Source organism: Bubalus kerabau, chromosome 6 (genome assembly GCF_029407905.1).
Source record: "Bubalus kerabau isolate K-KA32 ecotype Philippines breed swamp buffalo chromosome 6, PCC_UOA_SB_1v2, whole genome shotgun sequence".
Taxonomy (NCBI): Eukaryota; Metazoa; Chordata; class Mammalia; order Artiodactyla; family Bovidae; genus Bubalus; species Bubalus kerabau.
In genome coordinates, this window is record NC_073629.1 from 44,526,606 (window position 1) to 44,552,297 (window position 25,692).

Consider the following 25,692-nt stretch of genomic DNA (forward strand, 5'->3'; position numbering starts at 1 on the left):
ACCAGATATCAAATTGTCAACATCCACTGGATCATGGAAAAAGCAAGAGAGTTCCAGAAAAACATCTATTTCTGCTTTATTGACTATGCCAAAGCCTTTGACTGTGTGGATCACAAGAAACTGTGGAAAATTCTGAAAGAGATGGGAATATCAGACCACCTGACCTGCCTCTTGAGAAACCTATATGCAGGTCAGGAAACAATAGTTAGAACTGGACATGGAGCAACAGACTGGTTCCAAATAGGAAAGGGAGTACATCAAGGCTGTATATTGTCACCCTGCTTATTTAACTTATATGCAGAGTACATCATGAGAAACGGTGGGCTGGAAGAAGCACAAACTGGAATCAAGTTTGCCAGGAGAAATATCAATAACCTCAGATATGCAGATGACACCACCCTTATGGCAGAAAGTGAAGAGGAACTAAAAAGCCTCTTGATGAAAGTGAAAGAGGAAAGAAAAAGTTGGCTTAAAGCTCAACATTCAGAAAACGAAGATCATGGCATCTGGTTCCATCACTTCATGAGAAATATATGGGGAAACAGTGGAAACAGTGTCAGACTTTATTTTTTTGGGCTCCAAAATCACTGCAGATCGTGACTGCAGCCATGAAATTAAAAGACGCTTACTCCTTGGAAGGAAAGTTATGAACAACCTAGATAGCATATTGAAAAGCAGAGACGTTACTTTGCCAACAAAGGTCCATCAGGGTCCATCTAGTCAAGGCTATGGTTTTTCCAGTGGTCATGTATGGATGTGAGAGTTGGACTGTGAAGAAAACTGAGCACCGAAGAATTGATGATTTTGAACTGTGGTGTTGGAGAAGACTCTTGAGAATCCTTTGGACTGCAAGGAGATCCAACCAGTCCATTCTAAAGGAGAACAGCCCTGGGTGCTCATTGGAAGGATTGATGCTAAAGCTGAAACTCCAGTACTTTGGCCACCTCATGTGAAGAACTGACTCCTTGGAAAAGACTCTGATGCTCGGAGGGATTGAGGGCAGGAGGAGAAGGGGATGACAGAGGATGAGATGGCTGGATGGCATCACCGACTCGATGGACATATGTTTGGGTGAACTCCGGGATTTGGTGATGGACAGGGAGGCCTGGCATGTTGTAATTCATGGGGTCACAAAAAGTCAGACATGACTGAGCCACTGAACTGAACTGAGGGAGGCCTGGCGTGCTGTGATTCATGGGGTTGCAAGGAGTCGGACACGAATGAGTGACTGAACTGAACTGAGGGCATGATCTGTTCCTTGAAAAGTGGTTGGACTCGGCAGAAATGGAAAGATTATTCTAGAAAGAAGGCATAACATGCATGAGCAAAAATTCAGAGATGAGAAAATGAGAAAGAGCTTGGTTGAGGAAGAAGACCAGAAAATCAGGGGTTAAGTGTAAAAGTAGATAGAAGTGCTCAGGACAGGAAAGTCATCTATCCTGATAATCAAGTATTTTCAATGGGGCAATATTACTCCTAAGGTGGTAAAAAAAAAAAAAATGGTTCTTGCATTTTTATGTATAAATCACAGATATATATATACAATGAATCATCAGATGCACAGTGACTGTGGCATTAAAATAATATGTGGGTGATTAGAAAAAATATACCTAAAATGACTCCTTAAAGGTATTACAATAAAAAAAAGTTTGAGGAACACTCTATAGATGCTGCTGCTGCTGCTGTAAATCGCTTCAGTTGTGTCTGACTCTGCGACCCGATAGACAGCAGACCACCAGGCTCCCCTGTCCCTGGGATTCTCCAGGCAAGAACACTGGAGTGCGTTGCCATTTCCTTCTCCAATGCATGAAAGTGAAAAGTGAAAGGAAAGTCGCTCAGTCGTGTCTGACTCTTAGCCACCCCAAGGACTGCAGCCTACCAGGCTCCTCTGTCCATGGGATTTTCCAGGCAAGAGTACTGGAGTGGGGTGCCATTGCCTTCTCCACTACTATAGATAGACTTCGGCAAAATGGTGAATTTTATGGAGGCCTCTGAAGAAAGTAACTTGTCTTGCTTAAGTAACTTGCCTTGCTTTAAGCTCTGGTTCTAGTCCACTTCTTGAAGACAAGTTGAGGTGAGTCAAGGTAATTTGAGTAAAAATACTGCACAAACTCAATGTGTTAATATAATTTTGGAAACTGTATGTGAGATAAATGATACAAAATTGTTTTTTTCCTGACTCATGGAAAAAATGATTTCCAAAGTAATTTTTTTCCTTCCTCTTGATTTTGGCGGCTTGGCATTATAAAGCACATGGAATTGCAGGATGCTTTCAGAGCCCATTATAGTCATTAAATAATGAACACTCTCTTCTCCAATCTCACAAATTCCATTAAGACTGACATCATCACTTTTAAAACCCAAAGACATAGACCTGCTTTTTAAAATTGAAGAATAGTTTGATTATAGAGCTAGGATTGAAGCCTATTATTTTTAGTCTGGGAGAGGCTCTCAGTTTATTTTTAATCATATTATTAGCAAGTATTTATGGAAACACAAGTGTATAATTATTGTAAGTGCCAGGCTCCATGGGGCAAAAGATTTAGAATACTGAAGATACATTTACTGGTCTATGAAAGAGTTAGACAAACAGCAAATAAACTCATGAGATTTTGTGCTAGAATGAATTCATGTTGTAATCTGATAACCTAACTCTGGTAAACAAAACAAAACTTTAGTCTTTTTTATAATGTGGGTCCTCTTTGGGGAAGTCATACTGTATTCCAGACTGCAAAACTAAGCAGGAGTCATAGAAGGACGCATGATAAAGACAATTTACACTTACCTTGAGAAATTGAATCTATTGAAACTCAGTAGAAAAAAATAGACTCAATATATTTGCAACAGGAATATGTCATTGATTATATCCCTATTGATCAAAAACTATATTCTCACCACCTGAAGACTGGCTTGGGTGTGTGTCTTTTAGCTAATGAAGGTGAGTGGAAGTGATGTGTGTCACACTCAGGCAGAAGCTTTGAGAGTGGGTTCATTCTTTGCAACAATCTATTTCTCTGCTGTGATGCCAATGATATTTTAGATGGAAGTCATTCTTTCAGGTTAAGTCTCAAAATGAGAAGAGGTTCAGTTAATCTTCCTTGACATGCGCCATGAATAAGAAATGGAGTTCTGCTCCTGCAAGCTAATGCAGTTTGGTTTGTTACTACACATAGCCCTGCCTAAGCTGACTGCTGCTAAAAACTAGGATGGCAAGACATCAATGAGTAAATACAATTCTGAAGCATCTGATTAATAACTGTAAACAATCCATTCAAAGAAAACCAGCTGGCTGGAACTCAATAGGAGAGGCAATGATTATAATCTAATGGTCCTTAAGTAGCTAAGACAGAGTACACATGGTTGGTTATATTTTATGTATATATTTGTGAATTTACTGTGTATTTATCTATTTAAGTTAGCAGAGAAAGGAATGAACTAATTATTAGAAGGGGAAAATAAGCAATGAAAAATTGTTGTGTATTACTTTATTATTTTTCATTTATGCAAGGCAATTTATATTAATTTGCCTCTGTCAGAAAGTGGGTAGTTTCAGGGGATGAAAAGCCTAACACAGTTTGTTTGTCTGTGAATCTCAAGGTAGAGTTTTTCTATCATTCACTCAGGGAGAGCTGTTGGATATTCACCCATACATGCTCTGCACCATCCACTTCTCTGCTCTAAGCTGGTATTAGGGGAAGCACTTTTTTTCTAAAGTGGTTCAGACAGGCTTCCCTGGTGGCTCAGAGGTTAAAGCGTCTGCCTGCAATGAGGGAGACCTGGGTTTGATCCCTGGGTCGGAAGATTCCCCTGGAAAAGGAAATGGCACCCCACTCCAGTATTCTTGCCTGGAGAATCCCATGGATGGAGGAGCCTGGTAGACTACAGTCCACGGGGTCGCAAAGAGTCTGACATGACTGAGCGACTTCACTTTCACTTTCAGACGGTAAAGAATCTGCCTGCAATGCAGGAGACCTGGGTTTGATCCCTGAGTGGGGAAAAGCCCTTGAGGAAAGGAATGGATACCCACTCCAGTATTCTTGTCTGGAGAATCCCATGGACAGAGAAGCCTGGCGGGCTATAGTCCATGGGGCTGCAAAGAGTCGGACACAACTGACTAACACTTTCAACTTCATTGGTGATAATAGGAATATTATAGGTGGATGTGTAAATTTGATCTTACTTTGATCATTGCATTGTCTAGTTTCCTTTCTAAATTGATCTCCAGCAGAACTAACATCAAACTAAAAAACCTGTTATGCTTGTGTTTGTTTTTTGATGGAAGCATTGGAAGGTGGGAAAGTCAGAAGCTTAGATAATCCAAGAATTCTTTAATTAATTCCTAATTCTCCCCTTCCATTGACCATAATAAATATAAACAGGTATCCAAGGAAATAATATTTATATATCTTCCATACATTTAAATATATATGTATCTATCTTTCCACACATAAAATTAAAAAGAATACTTTGTCTCAAAATTTATGTTAATAAATGCAGAATATCATTGACTGTCATCAGGGTGCCAGCTTTGGAACCAGGCTGTTTAGTGTTAAATCCCGTTTCATCTTCTTGGTGGTTGTGTGACCTTGGACAAGTTAGTTAACTTCTATGTATCTCAGTTTCTTCAACTATAAAAAGAAGAAAATTTCAGTTCCTACCAGTTCAAAGTGTTTTGACGGTTGAAGATTTCCATGAATATAAAGGCCTGAGAACAGAGTATGAACCACAGTAAGAAACTAATCACTATTCATTATTATTAATTTTATTAGGCACAAATAATATTCATGCTGCTGAAGAGGCAAATTTGCCTGCTCGAGGGTCTTTAAAGACAGAAGTGTAGAATTTAAATGTATGGCAAGCAAGAAGCTTGCCCTTTCTCAGCACAGAGTCAAATAAAGTGAGAGAACAGTGACACAAGAGAACCTTCGAATTGGGAGGTAAATTGAACTCAAAACTTTTAGAGTCATCCTTTAAATGATAGCTTCTGCATGTGAGACATTTACAAACCATTCTTCTATAACAGAACTGATTTTGGTATTGTCTTATTTCCTGATCCTATTCTCGCCCTGGTGACAGTAGCCCTGAGCCTGACGCCCTCTGACTTTCAGATTTACCAATGCAAAACTTCTTTCCACGCGTCAGAATGTCTGGGTGCTCACCATTGACTACATGTCACAGCACAGGAGGCATCCAAGTGGCCTATAAATAGAGCTGTGTCTGGGTTGGTGCCAATTCTTCCTGCATCAGAAATATTAATAATCTCCTGCTGAAAATTTCAGACTAGGCTTCCTAGCAAAATAGCAATAATCAGTTCCATCACACCTTAACTTTATTCTAGATTGCTGTCTCTGAATACAAAGGACTTGTTTTTGTTGAAAGAATGAATTGATATATAGATGCAGGAAAGATTTCCCCTATTTAGTTCATAAAATACAAAAAAGGAAAGCAATGGAAGAAACTGGCTGGTAAATTTGATTTTAAAAGCTTAAAAACTCACAATGTAAAAAATTATAAGCAATATTAAAATGTAGATGCATTGGAAAATTGTATAAGTTATGACAACTGAGAAATTAATTTCTCAAGGTTTAAATAGCACTTATATGCCAATAAAGAAATTGAAAATGGAATAAGGATGAGAAGAGATAATTCACAGTAGAAGTAATTAAAATCAATAAACATGACAGGTTTTCAAATTTCACTAGTAATCATGAAACAAATAATGAAGAGATGCTTTTTTTTACCTATGCTATTGGCAATAATTAGAATAGGTAATCCTGACAAGACTACCATAAAATTGGGTTTCTTTTAGAATATCTAAACCTCACTACAATATTGTGGGAAAGTACCATACTTTAAGAATATAATCTTAAATATACTAGCAAAAGCCTTAGAAAAGTTCATACCCTTTGATCCAGTAATCTCAGTTCTAGAAATCTCCTCTGTGGAATTAGTGATTCATAAAAGATTTTTGCACAGAATATTTAAAAAAATCTTATTTGTAATAGCAAATAAACCCAGTAACATCAGCAACAAAAAACAACCGAACCAAACCAAAGCCAAACAAATAAAAACCTGGGAACAAGTATTCCTAATGAGTTAAAAATAGGGAATGATCACGTAAACTATAGTTTATTCATATGGTAATATTATTAATCAACACATTTCCAAATGCAGCCATTATTAACCATGCTCAAAAATAAATTTTAATAACATGAAAATATATGCGAGTATACCTCATACTTTGTTATATATCATATATGATAGACATCATATAAATCATCACTAACCATGCTTTGGGAGAACTTTTATTAACCTATGGGTTGTTGTTTAGTTGCTAAGTCATGTCCAACTCTTTTGCAACCCCATGGATTATAGCCCACCAGGCTCCTCTGTCAATGAGATTTTCCAGGCAAGAATACTGGGGTTGGTTGCCATTTCCTTCTCCAAACCTAGCAGCACATATGTATGTCATAATAGATGCATGTATCATAATAAAATGCACGTATTTTGTATATCTATACATATACTTAAACACATATATACATACTCTAGGAAAAAACTAGAAGAAAATACATGAAAATCTTAACAGTACTTATTGCTGACTAATAGGAAAGAAAGGACTACAAGAAACTCTTGAGTTAGTATGAACAATCCTGCTACAAAAGTGCTTTATGCAGAATTTATGCATCCTTTTAAATCTGAGCCCCAATACAATATTGTGGGTAAGTGCAGGCAGGTATTATTTCCCCCTTTTTATAGACAAAGATGCTGAGGCTGAGAGAGATGCTTGGTTTAGTCAGGGTCCCGTGGAAGCTAACATTAGGCAGAGCTGAAATTTGAACATGGCTCACTTAATGCTGTATCTGGATGCACTTTCACCAAACCTGGTTGACTGTAAGATCACATGGCTAGAAAATTTATAGCTATAGAGAGGCCAAGAAACAGTGGGAACCTCCAGCTACAATTCTGAAAAGTTTTAGGAGCATGAATAAGACATAGGAAAGGTCAGTTGAGATTCTAGATAAGTGTCTATGCAGATGAAATTTCTGCAAGCTTAAAGAAAATTATTTATTATTGAAAATACCTTAGTGCACTGGCTAAATTGAAGAGCCTTTTTTATGAGCCATCCCTGAGAACTTTGAAGGAAAGTAAGTGGGTGTTATTCCTTCTATACCAAGGGAAGCAAACTCATAAATGAGGAAGAATACCCTTTGTGATAACACAGTGAAATGATGGACAAGACTGAGGTCCACCTCCCAGTTTTGATGTCTATGCAGTGGCTTTATATTCCCATCACCCCAAATAGGGTGCGTTACTGAGAAAGTACACAGGGCTTGTTTCCAACTGAGCAAATACAATGATTACTGAGTGTATTCCATTTGTGTTCCCAAATAAGAGATTGAGCATTCTTAGCCAAGAGTTTTAGAACTAGAAAAGTGAGCATTGGGGTAATTTCATCAGAAAACCAGAGCAGGTAACTTTATTCCTCTTGTATTTGAGAAACCTATACTGTAGTTGGTATACAAAGTCTCTTTGGGGTCGGAGTCTCCTGGGTGCCATTTATTTTCTCTCTCAGTATCAGGTTTTGTTTCATTTCATCAATAAGTATTCATTTATGCAATTTGGTCTCACCTCTTAAAACTTTATCTACTTTGTTCAAACTAAAAGTTTTTCCTCCATTTTCTAAGTTTGTCTGGTTACAGTGCTTTTCCTTCTGAATTTTCTAAATATGTTTTTAATCCACAAAATCTCTTTGCATAGATAGACTAGTGTTCCTTATCCTTGAAAGGTAAAATACTATGTTAGTTTATTTTATGTTTGATTCTACTTTGGAAAATTGATGTGGCATGTTGCTATGGAAACATTCTGTACAAAGAAGACATCAGTAACTATTAATAGCTGATTGGGAACTATTATGACTCATACATATTTAGAATACTAATGTTAATATTTTAGCAGACATTTTATACATTATGAGAAAGGAATGCTTTGTTAAATTTTGATGGCTCATATCAACTTTAAAGGACTTCCCTGGTGGCTCAGTGGTAAAGAATCCTCCTGCAATGCAGGAGACATAGGTTCGATCCCTGGGTTAGGAGATCCCCTGAAGGGCATGGCAACTCACTCCAGTATTCTCGTCTGGAGAATCCCATGGACAGAGGAGGCTGGTGGCTACCGTCCGTAGAGTTGTAAAGAGTCAGGCACAACTGAAGCAACTGAGCATGCATGCAACTTTAAAAACATAATCTAGTATCCCAGAACTAAATGTGTTCATCTCTGGTCACAGCTTCATGGCCATTCAAGCTCAGGCCTTGTCATTCTTCAAATGGGAATAATTTGTTGGCTGGGTTAGTCTACTGTACATAAAAATATGCTCGGTGATAAAAGGGTGTCAGCAACATATACTCATGTTATAAGTACCAGTTTTTGTGTATGTCTACAGAATGTGGGTGCATTAGTTTAGGCTTTTTGAATAGTTCTGTGGCTTTAATAGGGTGATAATATACTTAGGGAAGGAAATTAAGCATACTTATTTACCATTAAAGAGCAATATAAAACAAACAGCAATGAAGACAATATAAAGTATGCCAAAATATGTTCTGAAGGGGAGTTTGAATTAGATTGGGAGACATTGCTCTATTGTGGAATCAAGAAAAATGTTTCATGGAGAGTTGATGAGAGCAAGAGGAACAAGTGCAGTGTAGTGAGTAACAGCATCAACTTTAGATCAATGCAGGCCTGCATTTGAATCCAGGCTTTGTGATCCTGAGCAAGTTATTTTACCTCTCTGAGCTTTGGTTGTCTTCTATTAAACTGGGTTAACAAAATTTATTTTGCAGATAATTTGGAAGAATTATGAAAAATAATGTATGAATAACATTTGGTTTAGATCTTGGTACACTGTAAATGCTGAACAATGGTAGGGGCTATTAAGTAAATTGGAACTTGAATGACAGGTTGTACATATTTTTATGTATAGTAGTTTAACCCAGCCAAATAAGTGACTAACATTTGATGAGTCCAATTGCAGGGGATTAAATGACAAGGCCTGAGATTGAGAGAGCCATAAAGGTGTAACCAGAGATGAACACATCTACTTCCTGGGCTATGATTAGGTTATGATTTCCATGGTGGGAGCTAGGACTGAGGGATCAGGACAGACAGGGCAGAAAAATGAAGTGAAGGCAGAATAATAAAGACAGAAGATCTTGCTGGTGGAGCAAAATGGTAAACAAGAGTGGTGGTGGCATTGTGTTAGCTGCTAAGTCGTGTCCAGCTCATTTGTAATACTGTGAACTGTAGCCCACCAGGCTCCTCTGTCCATGGGATTTCCCAGGCAAGAATACTGGAATGGGTTGCATTTCCTTCTCCAGAGGATCTTCCTGACCCAGAGATTGAACCCACATCTCCTGCATTGGCAGGTGGGATCTTTACCAATGAGCCATCAGGAAAGCTGTGAACAAGGTGGGAAGGCCTAAATATGCAGATATGTGTAAGCAGAATGTAACTGGACCAGACTGAAAATTTTGGGGGGCTGAAGACGTTACACTATTTGTCTCGAATAGAGGCCATTTGCTTTAGATTATAAGCTACTTGACCTTAGCAGGTGGCTTGGCATCTCCCTTTTGAATGCTGAGATGCTGCCTTCTGGCAAGGTAAACATTCTATATTTATTCAATTTCTTGCTTTACGGCACCTTGGGGTGTCTTACACATGATGCAGTTCTTATATAACACATCTGTGAGAGGGGAAGAGCTGTAAATAAAAATGTCTGATGTGGACTGAATGACTCACAGCAGGTGAATGTGCTGTGGAGAAGGGCCTGGCTCTAGGTTTTCTTCCTCCCAGAGCCTTCCCGTAAAAGCCCATGTGGCCAGTCATGGCATTTATCATCACGCATCTGCTCTGGAGGAGAGTGAAAGGAAGAGAACTGAGCACTGGCAGGACTTAAACAAGAGGCCTCAAAGTCTTCTGCAAATGAGTCAAGAAAGCAGTTTTGCTGATACACTGTAATGGAAGAGAATATTAAAAAAACATATATGTATAACTGAATCACTTTGCTGTACAGCAGTAATTAATACAACTTTGTAAATCAACTATACTTCCATTTTTAAAAGGAAAACAGTTTTGTTTTATATATACGAAGTACAGATCTGTTAATTATGAAACCATTTATGCACAATTTTTGCAATAGCAAGTTGTCAAGAGACTAGTGCTTCCTTGTGATTGCAAAGGGGTTCATCCCACTTCTAAAATGTTTATTTTTATGAAATATTTCATGTCAGGCTTGTGATTTTCTTTGGACAGATAATCGCTCTTTCTCCTTTTCCTGTGATAAACGACTAGGTGAGAAAAGATGGCAAACATCTTATCAAACGATATAACGTTTGGAGAAGATTTGTATTCACCAGTGTCAGAAAACTAAAGCAAAAATTGTCTCATTGGGTTTTCCTCAAGTTTTATGAGCAATGAAAGCAGAAGACTGACTAAAGGAAATGTTTCCATGGAAGATTATAGAGTTGAGGACCTTGGGCTGGAAGGACATTCAGGGATCATCTAACTGATGTTTATTTTTACAGAAGAGAGTTGAAGCCAAGAGAATGTAAGTAAATGATTCACAACTTTGGCTGCTATTGGAATCACCTGTAGAGATTTAAAAATCACTGCTTGCTGGGCCCTATTTCCAGCATCTCGGATGTAATTGGTTTGGGGTATAGTTAGGACACCTAGAGTTTTAAAATCTCCTCAGGCAGTTCTTCTGTGTAGCCCCAAATTGAAAACCCCTGTGTTAGGTGAGATATGCAATACTACTCATACCCATAGGCTCTTAATAAGATGTCAGTATGAACACCCAGATATGTCAGTAGGAGCTCAAATGGCTCGATCTGAAGCTATTTCCTCAAGCCTATAAACCTCTTTCTGCATATTCCTTTTTTTGTCTATTTACTTTCCTTACATAGCCCATGGAATTTTCCCACTGTCTCTAAACTAGCAAAACAAGTCATTAGAAAAGGGACCAAGACAGGCATCATTCTGAGTGTAACTGACTAATCCATAATGCCTCTCCTAGAGGTACTTGTATCTGAACCAGAAACAAAGACCCTGCTATAAAAAGCCTTCATGATAACAATGAAATAATAACCCATTGGCAGTTGCTATCTATGGAGAGGCAATCCAGTTTTCTCTATCGGGTTGACTAGCTGCATTGTCCAGGAGAGCTGCAAGGTCTCCAGCTGTAAACACATGCATGTGCAAGCTTACCTGGCAATTGGCATCTGAGAACAGAAAGCCTGTCTCTCCAACTGTGAAGACCGGGATTCTTTCTACTCAGTGTGGATGTCTTCTCTCTACACCCGTCCTTTCTGAAAAGACGAGAGGACCTGAGATCAGTGTCCTCATCCTGGAATAAAACTGAAGGATGTCTGGCTGGCCAAAGTGTGCCTCTTCATGGGCTATGCAAATCTGGGAAGCTACGTAGAGTTTGCTAACCTTAGACCTAGAACTTAACCTGAGAAATCTACTTTGTACCTCCATGATGTGTTTATACTATTGTCTTTATTCTTTGTCTGGTTATATCTTTCCATAAGGTTGCATTTAAGTAATTAGGCAATGATGAAAGCTGTTTATAATTCATATTTCCCAGAGCATCACAGTAGGTAGGAAATCTAAGTATCAATTTATTCATTGATTAGAATTCCTCCTGTCAAGGTATTATTAGTTTTCTTCTCTAGGATGATAGTGTGTTGATTCTTCGAACAGAAGTTCTATAGTTATTATTGGAAGTATCCACTGGAAATATACTTTTATTATGTTCTAGTTAGTAAGGTCTAGAAATAGAAGAGAGAAGGGGATATGGAAAAGCAAGGAGATGAATCATGAACACTTAACTCTGAATTGAAGAACTTTATGCATGACCTTAAAATTTGGCCATGATTAAATAGCTTGTATCAGACTTTTCCTTCCACCAGAATGTATATAAATATGCAAAAATATATAAAAGAATTATGTGCAGGAAATGGGCATCAACCAATGCAATACTAAGAACTCTGAAAAAGGGAAGCACATGAGCTATATCCTCGATGCCCCCTGGTTTCTTTCTGGGTGCAATTTCAAAATCATTGTATGGGGGAATAGCCCAAGAAGAAAATGGAAGTTTTGCTGGCAGAGGAAACAGAGACTGTATCATGAGTTAACCACACTAATGATTAGGATTTGAGAGATAAGGTGTTAGACAGGAGAGAGCTTTAGAGAAGGAGTGTCAAAAACCTACATAAAAATTCACACTGAGTCTTTGGCTGTCTCATAAAGCTGTGATTTCACAGAATATAATTTCAAGAGATGGAGCAGAGAAAAATCCAGTGAGGCTAAAATATAATCAGGAATTTCAGAGGTTTCACAGTTTTCAGGACATTAAAGTTTAGGTCCAACTGATGAATATCTTGGGCATGTTGTCATTGTTGAAACATCACATCCTAAAAGCTGGGAGAATGCTAGGAGTATGCTTTGAGTGCTAGACTCTAGGAGAAAGGGCAAAAGTGAGACAGACTCACACTAACAAAGACTAAAATCAAGTTGTGGCAGGATCAGGGAGATCCTTTAGTAATTTAATTGCTTGTGTGTTAGTCACTTAGTCATGTGCAACTCTTTGTGACCCCATGGACTGCAGCCCACCAGGCTCCCCTGTCCAAGGGATTCTCCAATAAGAATACTGGAGTGGATAGCCATTTCCTTCTTCAAGGGATCTTCCTGACCCAGGGATTGAACCCAGATCTCCTGCATTGCTGGCAGATTCTTTACCATCTGAGCTATAGGGAAGTCCAATTTAATTGCTTGTCAAATAAAATAATTGACACTCTCTAAAAGATGATAATATTTTTCAGAGCTTCTACGATATATCATTTATGACATCTGTGCTAAGTCACTTCAGTCATATCCAACTATTTGCAACCCTATGGACTGTAGCCCACTAGGCTCCTGTATCCATGGGATTTCCCAGGCAATACTAGAGTGGATTGGCATTTCCTCCTCCAAGGTATCTTCTCCACCAAGGGTCAAATCTGGGTCTCATGTCTCCTATAGTGGCAGGTAGGTTCTTTACCACTAGCACCACTTAAAAATGTATTAGACATGCAAATAAGCAGAAAAACAGCAAATAAGAGATAAAACAGAAAATAAATAAGGACCTAGAGGTGATATAAATATTGAATTTAGTACGTTGAGTTCAAAATAATCCTAATGAGTTAAAAATAAAGGAGAAGATCTAAATGAATAAAAAGATGGATTTTTTTTTAACAAAGTTGGGCTCTATTAAAAGAATCTAATACAAATATACATCTGCAAAGTACAATATTTGAAATTAAGGACTTTAGATCTGACATGACTAGCCTAGAATCTCATGGTAATCACATTTACCTGCCACACAGGATAAAACCTATGATGTGAGCATAGAAACCAATAGGTGTAGGTTGATGAATGGTAATAAATAGTAATGAATGGTAATGAGAGCCTGAAGTTGCATATAATAAAGAGAAAATTCTTTTTGTGAACTGTACTGTACTTTGACCAACCAGATGAGACAACTATGACATGATATTTAAATGGCCAGAAATACATACTTAGTCTATATTAATTTGCTAGGACTGCTGTTACAAAGTAACACATACTGGGTGGCTTAAGCAACAGAAATCACACAGGATTCTCTGTGTGTGTGGTGTGTGTGTGTCTTTGCCTAAAACTTTTGTCCAAATTAATTGGAATTGAGTTACTATTGCTTTCAACCTAAAAACCTAATCGTTAAAATAACTGGAACAACACATAAGCCTTTGAGACTTCAGCATATTTGGAAATGGTCAGGATGGAGCAAAACTTGTACTTCCAGATGGACAAACACCTACTTTCTTGATAGCCAAAAGAATGAATAGTGAGGAGTCTGGAATGGCTGGAGGAAAAGATGGTAGAATTAAGAGGAAGATTGATTTTGAGCACAAATATGCAGGAAAGGCCTGATTTCAAAGTCTAGTTGTTGGGCAGGATCCTAAACTAAAGAAATTCTAAAATCTACCTCCATGTTTAGATTCTCTAATTTGATCACATGATATAGTTATTATTGCACATTGTTCTCTAAAATAGCTTGCTAATATATTCTTACACTTGCAGTCCCTGGCTGCCCTCCAAGTTAGCTCTATTTCTTTTTAAAATACAGTTTTCATGAAGTAACAACATGGCTGGAAGATGATGTTCACATTCATATCTTGGCACAAAGTTATACCTGGGCCTCTAGATTGTCTACATCAGAAAATACATCAGAATGCAAGCAAAAATAGTATTCTTGAAAAACCTTGGGTTTTCTTTACACCCTTTGTGTAGTGATGAATTGCACCTTGCCCAAGAGAGGGCTGCCTTCTCCCTTCAGCTTCTGTGAGGTAATCTCTAAGCCCTTGCAATGCCATGCCTCAGAGTAGTGTCTTTGTGTGATTGAGGGTTTTGGGATATGCCAAACAGCCTAACAATGATATTTATGGTAGAAACTTTGAGTCATATGGTATCAGCTTGACTGCCAGTGTCTGGAAATAGAGAACACCTATGTAGTGGTAAACCACAGAGCTCAAATAAAGACTCTTGACACCACTACTTGGTTGGCAATATTCCATGTATATAATCATACACTGTTGCTAGGAAAATAATGCCTTCCATGACTCAATGAAGAGAAAGCAACTTCAAGCTCTCAGAATCTGTCCTTCATTCTGCGCTATGTGCCTCTTCTCTTGGTTGATTTTAATTGTATCTTTAAGCCTAACTTAATCTGTATCCTTCAATTTATGGATGTGAGAGTTGGACTGTGAAGAAGGCTGAGCACCAAAGAATTGATGCTTTTGAACTGTGGTGTTGGAGAAGACTCTTGAGAGTCCCTTGGACTACAAGGAGATACAACCAGTCCATTCTAAAGGAGATCAGCCCTGGGATTTCTTTGGAAGGAATGATGCTAAAGCTGAAACTCCAGTACTTTGGCCACCTCATGCAAAGAGTTGACTCATTGGAAAAGACTCTGATGCTGGGAGGGATTGAGGGCAGGAGGAAAAGGGGACAACAGAGGATGAGATGGCTGGATGGCATCACTGACTCGATGGACGTGAGTTTGAGTGAACTCCGGGAGATGGTGATGGACAGGCAGGCCTGGCATGCTGCGATTCATGGGGTCACAAAGAGTCGGACACGACTGAGCGACTGAACTGAACTGAACTGAATCTGTATCCTTGGGACTTCCCTGGTGGCTCAATGGTAAAGAATCCGCCTGCCAATGCAGGAGACGTGGGTTTCATCCCTGGGTTGGGAAGATCCCCTGGAGAAGGAAATGGCAACCCACTACAATATTCTTGTCTGGGAAATCCCATGGACAGAGAAGCCTGGCAGGCTACAGTCCTTGGAGTCGCAGGGAATCGGACACGACTTAGTAACAACACAGTGTGTATCCTAAATCATAATCATGAGTGAAGAGATTCCAGTGATTCCTCTGAGTCTTTCTAGTAAATTATTGAACTTGCAGTTGGTGTCAGAAGTGAGCCTGGTCTGATAGACCACCCCTTAACTTCACACTCTTTCAAAAATAATGTATAAGCTATGTTTTTATAATTGCAAATCGTGACAAGTTACCTATGAAGAATTGCTGAGCAACTGGCATGAGAATAATACTGATGGTTATTCATCATAAGGAAGAGAGTTTGGGGTTTAAAATACCTGACAGGTCCTCTAAGTACTGGGGGAACAATGCAAGCCCAGTTTTGAACTGTTATGTTGTAGCAGAAAAGAGCACACGAACAGGTTTGGGATTTACTTAGTCTCGGAGACTTCAATTATGGCTGCTTTTGCTGCCTTTTGTTTTATTAGTAGAATACCAAAGAGATTTGGCTCTTGCATATACAGGAGTGCAAAGCCCCAGAGAAGGTGAAATTGCATTTTGTAATCTCATGGCTTTTAGGCAGAAGGATTATGAAGCAGCTGTTGAGAGTAAAATATTCATTAGTTTAGTCTGTAGCAACATTCAAATGTTTAGACCGTTTCTCATCTGTGGTAGCTCAGGCTCTTCCCTAGACATTTTAATTGTGCAGAATATATTGAATAGGCAGAACTACACGAATCTTTGGTAAATCACTTATTTCTGAGACTTTCTTCCTCCTCATGAAAATGTATAGATATTAGACATTAGTCTACCCAAATTTATGGGATGAAGGCAAGAGGCAACATAACATGAAAAGCCAAGCTAACATTTTATAAAATTAAAATGCTTTCCCCTGAGTACGTTAAAAAAAGCCATGTTACCTCAACATTTATCTCTGCACACCGCTGCCTTCAGGCAGTTTAGCTGGTGTAGGTCACCACACTAGTCTCTTCCCAGGTAATTAGACCTCTATCTGACATGACACCTTGGGCTCTTCTCTCTTATTTCTCAAAATTAATGAATCTGTTGGCTAGCAGAGTAGATTATATTATATGCATTTTAAGTAAAATGCTAAAATTTACAAGGCTAGACAGTGGCAGATTTAACCACTGTTCCTCTTCAATGGAGTCATGGTCTCCAAACTCTAAGAGTGTGAAGTAGAATTAACAGGGGAAGCTTGCAGTACATCTCTGTGCCTGGGTATGAACACACACGGATGCTGATTCACAGTCTGGTGCATGGACCAGAAATCTGCATTTTTAGCAACCACATTGGTAATTCTGAAATAGGTGATTGTAGGACAACACCATAGGAATTATATATGAAGGCTGCTGGTAGCAAAAACTATAGTTCATTCCTCCATTCTTTAAACATTATGTGCTGTTTAGGGTTAATACCATTCTCTATGGTGTAGAAGAAAATAGAGCTGGTTTCCCTAAAGGAGAAATGACGTTTTATTTTTCTCAGCCTTGCTGATGTCCCTGCTAGATGGGCATACAACACTTTTGAAAGTTTTAGGTTGGAACTAAGTTTTACCCTTGGAATACCTGGGAATGGTTTCTATTTGTGGTGCTCATCCTGCATTTAGGGAGTGAACATGAATATAATAGAATCAGACCAAAGCTTCACCCATGACATATCCCTCTTCCTGGATAACCCACTGATATCTTCTGCAGCCACTAATTCAATGGCTGTGTCTGTGTTAGTCTATCAGTCATGTCTGACTCTTTGCAACCCCTTGGACTGTAGTCCACGAGGATCCTCTGTCCATGGAATTCTCCAGGCAAGAATACTAGAGTGGGTAGCCATTTCTTTCTCCAGTGGATCTTTCCGACCAAGGTTTTGAACCCGTGTCTCCCACATTATAGGTGGACTCCTTACCGTCTGAGCCACTGAGGAAGGCCATCTGGATTCCTGCTCTGTGTCTGGTCTCATTGACTCCTACCAACTTCTGCAAGTAGTTACCAGGAAACAAAATAGCATGTTTTTCTGCAGGCCCACCACTTCTTCTCAGAAATATCTTAGCAAGCCATCTCATGAGAATAAAAAATTGCTTCTGGGATCATACTGGTCATCAGTCTCCAGAGGACAGCAGTTTCTGCAGCAACTTGACACTCCCACTTTGTGCTGAAGTTGGAAGCTGCCACCTTTCTTTATAAAGTTCAGTTTTTGGCATAAGTTTAACCTCAGGGTTTCCTGGTCCTAATGGGAATTACTGTCCTTTCCACAGTGCAAGTGCTAGATATATAGTATCAGAATAAAATCCCATGTTCTGTAGGACTCCCAGGAACCATCATTGTGTCACAGAAACAACAAAACAAGCTAATGAAGCAGGTTGTATTTCTATCAGTAAACAGTCTGCAGATATATATTTCCTGAAACTAACAAAGATGATACATTAAGAAATTTCTTAGCAATGTTCTGAATTGTATGATTGTATTTAATAGTCTCATCAGGAAAATGTAGAAGGTGAGAATAGATTATGTGTATGCTCATTCAGTCAACTCTAACTCTGTGATCACATGGACTGTAGCTTGCCAGGCTCCTCTGTCCATGGGATTTTTTTAGGCAAGAATACTGGAGTGGGTTGCCATTTCCTCCTCCAGGAGATCTTCCCGACCCATGGATCGAACCCTGGTCTCCCGCATTGCAGGCAGACTCTACCGTTTGAGCCACTGGGGAAGGTAACAATAGGGAATTAGAAAGTGTGTGATGACTCTCAGGCCCTGATGATTGGGTCCAGAAGCCAGATTCCAAGAGGAATAAAAAAGGGAAAGTAAAGGAAGACTTGTAATTTTAGAAAATTGGCAATTTAGCAGAGAAAAATGGGATGGTTACATCCAACTTCCAATTTTTTTTCATTTTCTCTACATGGAGCACTTGAAGACAAAATAAAAACAAAAACAACTGAGATAAAAATATCCTTTCATAAGTTGATCCTTATGTTACTTGGCAAGACTGGATGAGTTAAACATCAGAAATTACTCCTACATAAGAGCAAATGTTTCACTGTGTGGCAGAAATTCAGTAGTCTTGAGCCTAGTTCAGTGAGTGACAGAATGGTCACTCAAGTTTTCTTTTCTGTGATTGAGTGCTGCTTCAGCATCACTGAGTTCATTGTTCTTTTACTGTCAGAACAAGATGAAATTAAGAAGCCCGTTTGTTGGGAAGTCGGTTCTTGCTGTCGTGCAGATCTAAGAGAAATGTTGGAGCCATTGCCATTCCAGAAAACATACCGAGTCTGGAGAATTTTGTTGATTTTACTTTTCTCATAAACTAGGAGAAATGGATCAAGCCTGGCAGAGTTCAAAGCACTCTGTCACTAAAGAGAAATATTTCCAAGGGCCAGAAAAACAAGAAGACAGTGTATTTATGTCAATCCTTAAATTAGAAAATATCACTGGCTGACATTCCAAACTATGTATTTCCGTCTCCAGCCATCTGAGTGAGAGCTGGGGACCTGGTGCTAACTTTGAAGAGAATTGGAATGCTTGCTTCTTTTTGCAGAAACATATAAATTGAACAATTGTTTTAAAAACAGACAGTGTAATGCAGAACTTAAAAAAAAAACTCATTTAGAAATAAATACCGTATGATTTCACTCATATGTGGAGTGTTAAAAAAAGGAATAAACAAAAATCATGGACACAAAGAGGAGACAGGGGAAAGGATGTTGGGGGATGGGCAAAATGGGTGAAGGGGGTCAGCTGTATGGGATGTGATGGTAACTTGACCTTTAGTGGTGATCAGTTTGTAGTGTATACAGATATCAAGTTATAATGGTGTACCCCTGAAATTTATATAATGTTATGTACCAATTTTCTTCAGAAAAAAAGAACTTTGTATTTTAGAAGCCTTACCATGCAGGACACCTCTAAGATTAAATAAATAAATATCTTGGGTGCTCCATTATGAAAAGTTGAGTGTAGGTCAAAGATCTTTTAAGACATTCTTAGATGTTTGAAAATAGTACTTTAAAAATAGAGGAAACTATGAACTATCTGTATTAATTTTAGTGGTATCATGAATAATGAGCATCCATCAATAATCAGTCTCAAACCTTAAAGGTATTGTAAAACGTTCAATTTTCTGTCAAAGTCAACATTTGTTTCAGTGTGGCTAATAAATTTCAAACTATTATAAATCCATATATTAAAACTTTTTTTTCCATTTTGCTAATAGTGATTTGTCACCTGCTCAAATGATTGTTATTAGAAGCAAGGAAGTGTACCAAATATCTGGATAATTTGTCCACCAAGTTGTATAATTATGGCTTGGCAAAAATTATGTAATTCAGTGACTTAGTGAACACAGTGATGGTGGGCAGTTTCTAGTATTTTGAGATGATACTGTTCATCTGTCCTTTACTATAATTTTTCTTGTGCTTATTTTTTCTATTAACTGATTTTTAAAAAGGAATTTTAAAAACTGCTTACAATATTGTAGTAGGTCCTAATTAGTTCATTATGGAAGAATTGAAGTTCAGTTCAGTCGCTCAGTCATGTCCGACTCTTTGCGACCCATGAATCAGAGCACGCCAGGCCTGCCTGTCCATCACCAACTCAATGGAGTTCACTCAGACTCACGTCCATTGAGTCAGTGATGCCATCCAGCCATCTCATCCTCTGTCGTCCCCTTCTCCTCCTGCCCCCAACCCCTCTCAGCATCAGAGTCTTTTCCAATGAGTCAACTCTTCACATAAGGTGGCCAAAGTACTGGAGTTTCAGCTTTAGCATCATTCCTTCCAAAGAAATCCCAGGGCTGATCTCCTTCAGAATGGACTGGTTGGATCTCCTTGCGGTCCAAGGGACTCTCAAGAGTCATATCCAACACCACAGTTCAAAAGCATCAATTCTTCGGCGATCAGCCTTCTTCACAGTCCAACTCTAGCATCCATACATGACCACTGGAAAACCATAGACTTGACTAGACAAATCTTTGTTGGCAAAGTAATGTCTCTGCTTTTGAATATGCTATCTAGGTTGGTCATAACTTTTCTTCCAAGGAGTAAGCGTCTTTTAATTTCATGGCTGCAGTCACCATCTGTAGTGATTTTGGAGCCCAGAAAAATAAAGTCTGACACTGTTTCCACTGTTTCCCCATCTATTTCCCATGAAGTGATGAAACCAGAGGCCTTGATCTTCGTTTTCTGAATGTTGAGCTTTAAGCCAACATTTTCACTCTCGTCTTTCACCTACATCAAGAGGCTTTTTAGTTCCTCTTCACTTTCTGCCATCAGGGTGGTGTCATCTGCATATTTGAGGTTATTGATATTTCTCCCAGCAATCTTGATTCCAGCTTGTGCTTCTTCCAGCCCAGCGTTTCTCATGATGTACTCTGCATAGAAGTTAAATAAGCAGGCTGACAATATACAGCCTCGACGTACTCCTTTTCCTGTTTGGAACCAGTCTGTTGCTCCATGTCCAGTTCTAACTGTTGCTGCCTGACCTGCATACAGATTTCTCAAGAGGCAGGTCAGGTGGTCTGGTATTCCCATCTCTTTCAGGATTTTCCACAGTTTATTGTGACCCACACAGTCAAAGGCTTTGGCATAGTCAATAAAGCAGAAATAGATGTTTTTCTGCAACTCTCTTTCTTTTTTAATGATCCAGCGGATGTTGGCAATTTGATCTCTGGTTCCTCTGCCTTTTCTAAAACCAGCTTGAACATCAGGAAGTTCACGGTTCACATATTGCTGAAGCCTGGCTTGGAGAATTTCGAGCATTACTTTACTAGCGTGTGAGATGAGTGCAATTGTGCAGTAGTTTGAGCATTCTTTGGCATTGCCTTTCTTTGGGATTGGAATGAAAACTGACCTTTTCCGGTCCTGTGCCACTGCTGAGTTTTCCAAATTTGCTGGCATATTGAGTGTGGCACTTTCACAGCATCATCTTTCAGGATTTGGAATAGCTCAACTGGAATTCCATCACTTCCACTAGCTTTGTTCATAGTGATGCTTTCTAAGGTCCACTTGACTTCACATTCCAGGATGTCTGGCTCTAGGTAGGTGATCACACCATCATGATTATCTGGGTCATGAAGATCTTTTTTGTACAGTTCTTCTGTGTATTCTTGCCACCTCTTCTTAATATCTTCTGCTTTTGTTAGGTCCATACCATTTCTGTCCTTTATTGAGCCCATCTTTGCGTGAAATGTTCCCTTGGTATCTCTAATTTTCTTGAAGAGATCTCTAGTCTTTCCCATTCTGCTGTTTTCCTCTATTTCTTTGCATTGATCACTGAAGAAGGCTTTCTTATCTCTTCTTGCTATTCTTTGGAACTCTGCATTCAGATGCTTATATCTTTCCTTTTCTCCTTTGCTTTTCGCTTCTCTTCTTTTCACAGCTATTTGTAAGGCCTCCCCAGACAGCCATTTTGCTTTTTTGCATTTCTTTTCCATGGGGATGGTCTTGATCCCTGTCTCCTGTACAATGTCACGAACCTCATTCCATAGTTCATCAGGCACTCTATCTATTAGATCTAGTCCCTTAAATCTATTTCTCAGTTCCACTGTATAATCATAATCACTTTCACTGTTCGTTTCCAAGGCAAACTATTCAATATCACAGCAATCCAAGTCTATGCCCCAACCAGTAACGCTGAAGAAGCTGAAGTTGAATGGTTCTATGAAGACCTCCAAGACCTTTTAGAATTAACACCCAAAAAAGATGTCCTTTTCATTATAGGGGACTGGAATGCAAAAGTAGGAAGTCAAGAAACACCTGGAGTAACAGGCAAATTTGGCCTTGGAATATGGAATGAAGCAGGGCAAAGACTAATAGAGTTCTGCCAAGAAAATGCACTGGTCATAACAAACACCCTCTTCCAACAACACAAGAGAAGACTCTACACATGGACATCACCAGATGGTCAACACTGAAATCAGATTGATTATATTCTTTGCAGCCAAAGATGGAGAAGCTCTATACAGTCAACAAAAACAAGATCAGGAACTGACTGTGGCTCAGATCATGAACTCCTTATTGCCAAATTCAGACTTAAATTGAAGAAAGTAGGAAAAACCACTAGACCATTCAGGTATGGCCTAAACAAATCCCTTATGATTATACAGTGGAAGTGAGAAATAGATTTAAGGTACTAGAATTGCAGTATCATTGCTGATTCATCCATCTGATCCTTTCCTTTATCTGTACAATATTTATTCAGTTCTGAATTAAAAAGATATTTATCTGGTGCTACTGTTAAATGATTACTAAGTACCAATAGTTAACTTTTCTTAGAGATTCTAAGTCATTTTTCATGTTGAACTCAAATCTTTGATTAGATTTTCCTGATTTTCTCAATAGGTCATTCTTAGACTGATGATTGAAGACCTTGTGTTTTAGGAAACATTGGCTTAGTATGCACTGACTGACATAGAGCATACCACACACATGGTAGGCTTCTAGAAAATGATTTTGAGCTTGTATTATTTTAAATGGACTATTTATTTTGGCTTTAACTTCTTTTTTAAAGTTGTATCTGACATAATTTTATAGACAACTATTATTTAACTTATATGCAGAGTACATCATGAGAAACGCTGAGCTGAAAGAAGCACAAGCTGGAATCAAGATTGCCAGGAGAAATATCAATAACCTCAGATATGCAGATGACATCACCCTTATGGCAGAAAGTGAAGAGGAACTAAAAAGCCTCTTGATGAAAGTGAAAAAGGAGAGTGGAAAAGTTGGCTTAAAGCTCAACATTCAGAAAATGAAGATTTTCATGGGAAATAGATGGGGAAACAGTGGAAACAGTGGAAACAGTGTCAACTTTATTTTTCTGGGCTCCAAAATCACTACAGATGGTGACTGCAGCCATGAAATTAAAAGACACTTACTTTTTGGAAGGAAAGTTATGGGCAACCTAGATAGCATATTCAAAAGCAGAGACATTACTTTGCTTGTCCATCAGGGTCCATCTAGTCAAGGCTATGGTTTTTCCAGTGGTCATGTATGGATGCTAGAGTTGGACTGTGAAGAAAGCTGAGCACTGAAGAGTTGATGGTTTTGAACTGTGGTGTTGGAGAAGACTCTTGAGAGTCCCTTGGACCGTAAGGAGATCCAACCAGTCCATTCTGAAGGAGATCAGCCTGGATATTCTTTGGAGGGAATGATGCTAAAGCTGAAACTCCAGTACTTTGGCCACCTCATGTGAAGAATTGACTCATTGGAAAAGACTCTGGTGTGGGGAGGTAAGGGGAAGAAGGGGATGACAGAGGATGAGATGGCTGGATGGCATCACTGACTCGATGGACGTGAGTCTGAGTAAACTCCGGGAGATAGTGATGGACAGGGAGGCCTGGCGTGCTGTGATTCATGGGGTCACAAAGAGTCAGACACGACTGAGTGACTGAACTGAACTGAACTAAAGATTCCTATGCTACCTATTAGTTGCCCCAAAGTATTTATCTATTTTTTTATTTCTTAAAAAATTTATTGAAACATAGATCATATACAAGGTTGTGTTTGTTTCAGGTGGACAGTGTAGTGTTTCAGTTGTATTTTCTTTTTTCCATTCTCTTCCATTATAACGTATTACAAGATATTGAGTATAGGTCTCTTCACTATATAGTGGATTCCTGTTGGTTATCTATTTTAAATATAGTATTGTGTGTATTTTAATCACATACTCCTAATACATCCCTCTCCCAAACCTTTCTCTTTGGTAACCATAAGTTTGTTTTCTATGTGAGTCTACTTCTATTTTGTAATTAATACATTTGTTTCTTTTTTTAAGATTCCACATATAAGTGATGTCATACGACATTTGACATTTTTTTTTCTATCTGGCTTACTTCACTTGATAATAATCTTTAGGTCCATGTATTTTGCTGCAAATGGCATTATTCATTCTTCTTTATGGCTGAGTAACATTCCATTTTGTGTGTGTGTGTGTGTGTGTGTGTGTCTATATATATATAGAAGAACATTTTCTTTATCCATTACCTGTCAGTGGACACATATGGTGCTCCCATGTCTTGGCTATTGTAAATATTACTGCTATTAACATTAGGGTGCGTGTACTTTTTTGAATTACGTTTTTGGATATATGCCAAAGAGTGGGATTGCAGGATCATTTGGTAGCTCTATTTTTAGTTTTTAAGAAACCTCTATATTGTTCTTCATAGTGGCTCTACCAATTTACATTTCTATCAGCAGTGTAGGAGAGTTCTTTTTTCTCCACAGTCTCTCCAGAATGTTTTAAATTTGTTTTTTAATTGGAGGAAAATTGCTTTACAACATGTGTTGGCTCCTGCCACACAACAGCAGGAATCAGTCATAATTATATATCGCCTCCCTCTGGAGCCTCCCTCTCCTCTCCCCATTCCACCCCTCTAGGTCATCTTGTAGTGCCAGGCTGTGCTCCCTGTGTTATATTGCAACTTCCCACTAGCTATCTATTTTACACAAGATAGTGTGTATATGTCAATGCTACTTTCTCAATTTGTTCCATTCTCTCCTTTTCCCTCTGTGTCCACAGGTCTGTTCTATATGTCTGCATCTCCATTCCTTCCCTATAAATAGGTTCATCGGTACTATTTTTCTAGATTCTATATATATGTGAGTCTTTCTCTTTCTGACTTACTTCACTCTGTATAACAGGCTCTAGGTTCATCCACCTCACTACAACTTACTGAATTTTGTTCATTTTTATGGTTGAGTTATATTCCATTGTACCACATCTTCTTTATCTATTCATCTGTCTGTGGACATCTAGGTTGCTTCCATTTCCTGGCTATTGTAAATAGTGCTGCAATGAACACTGGGGTACATGTGTCTTTTTGAATTGGGTTTTCTCAGGGTATATGCCCACTAGTGGGACCATTGGATCATATGGCAGTTTTATTCCTAGATTTTTTTTTTTAAAGAAGTCTCCATACTCCTCTCCATAGTGGCTGTATCAGTTTATATTTCCACCAACAGTGCAGAAGGGTTCCCTTTTCTCCACATCCTCTCCAGCGTTTTTTGTTTGTAGGTTTTTTTGATGATGGTCATTTTGATTGATGTGAGATGATACCTCATTGTGGTTTTGATTTGCATTTCTCTAATATTTAGCAATTTGGGGCATCTTTTCATATACCATCTTTGTTGGAGAAACATTCTTTTAGATCTTCTGTCCATCTTTTGATTGGGTTATTTGTTTTCTGAAATTGAGTAATTGTCAAGGAATGATTAACAGGAGGATTCCTACATGCTGTTTCTCATAAATCCTCTGCTCCTTATTAGTTTCTGTTATCAGAAACCAGTGGAG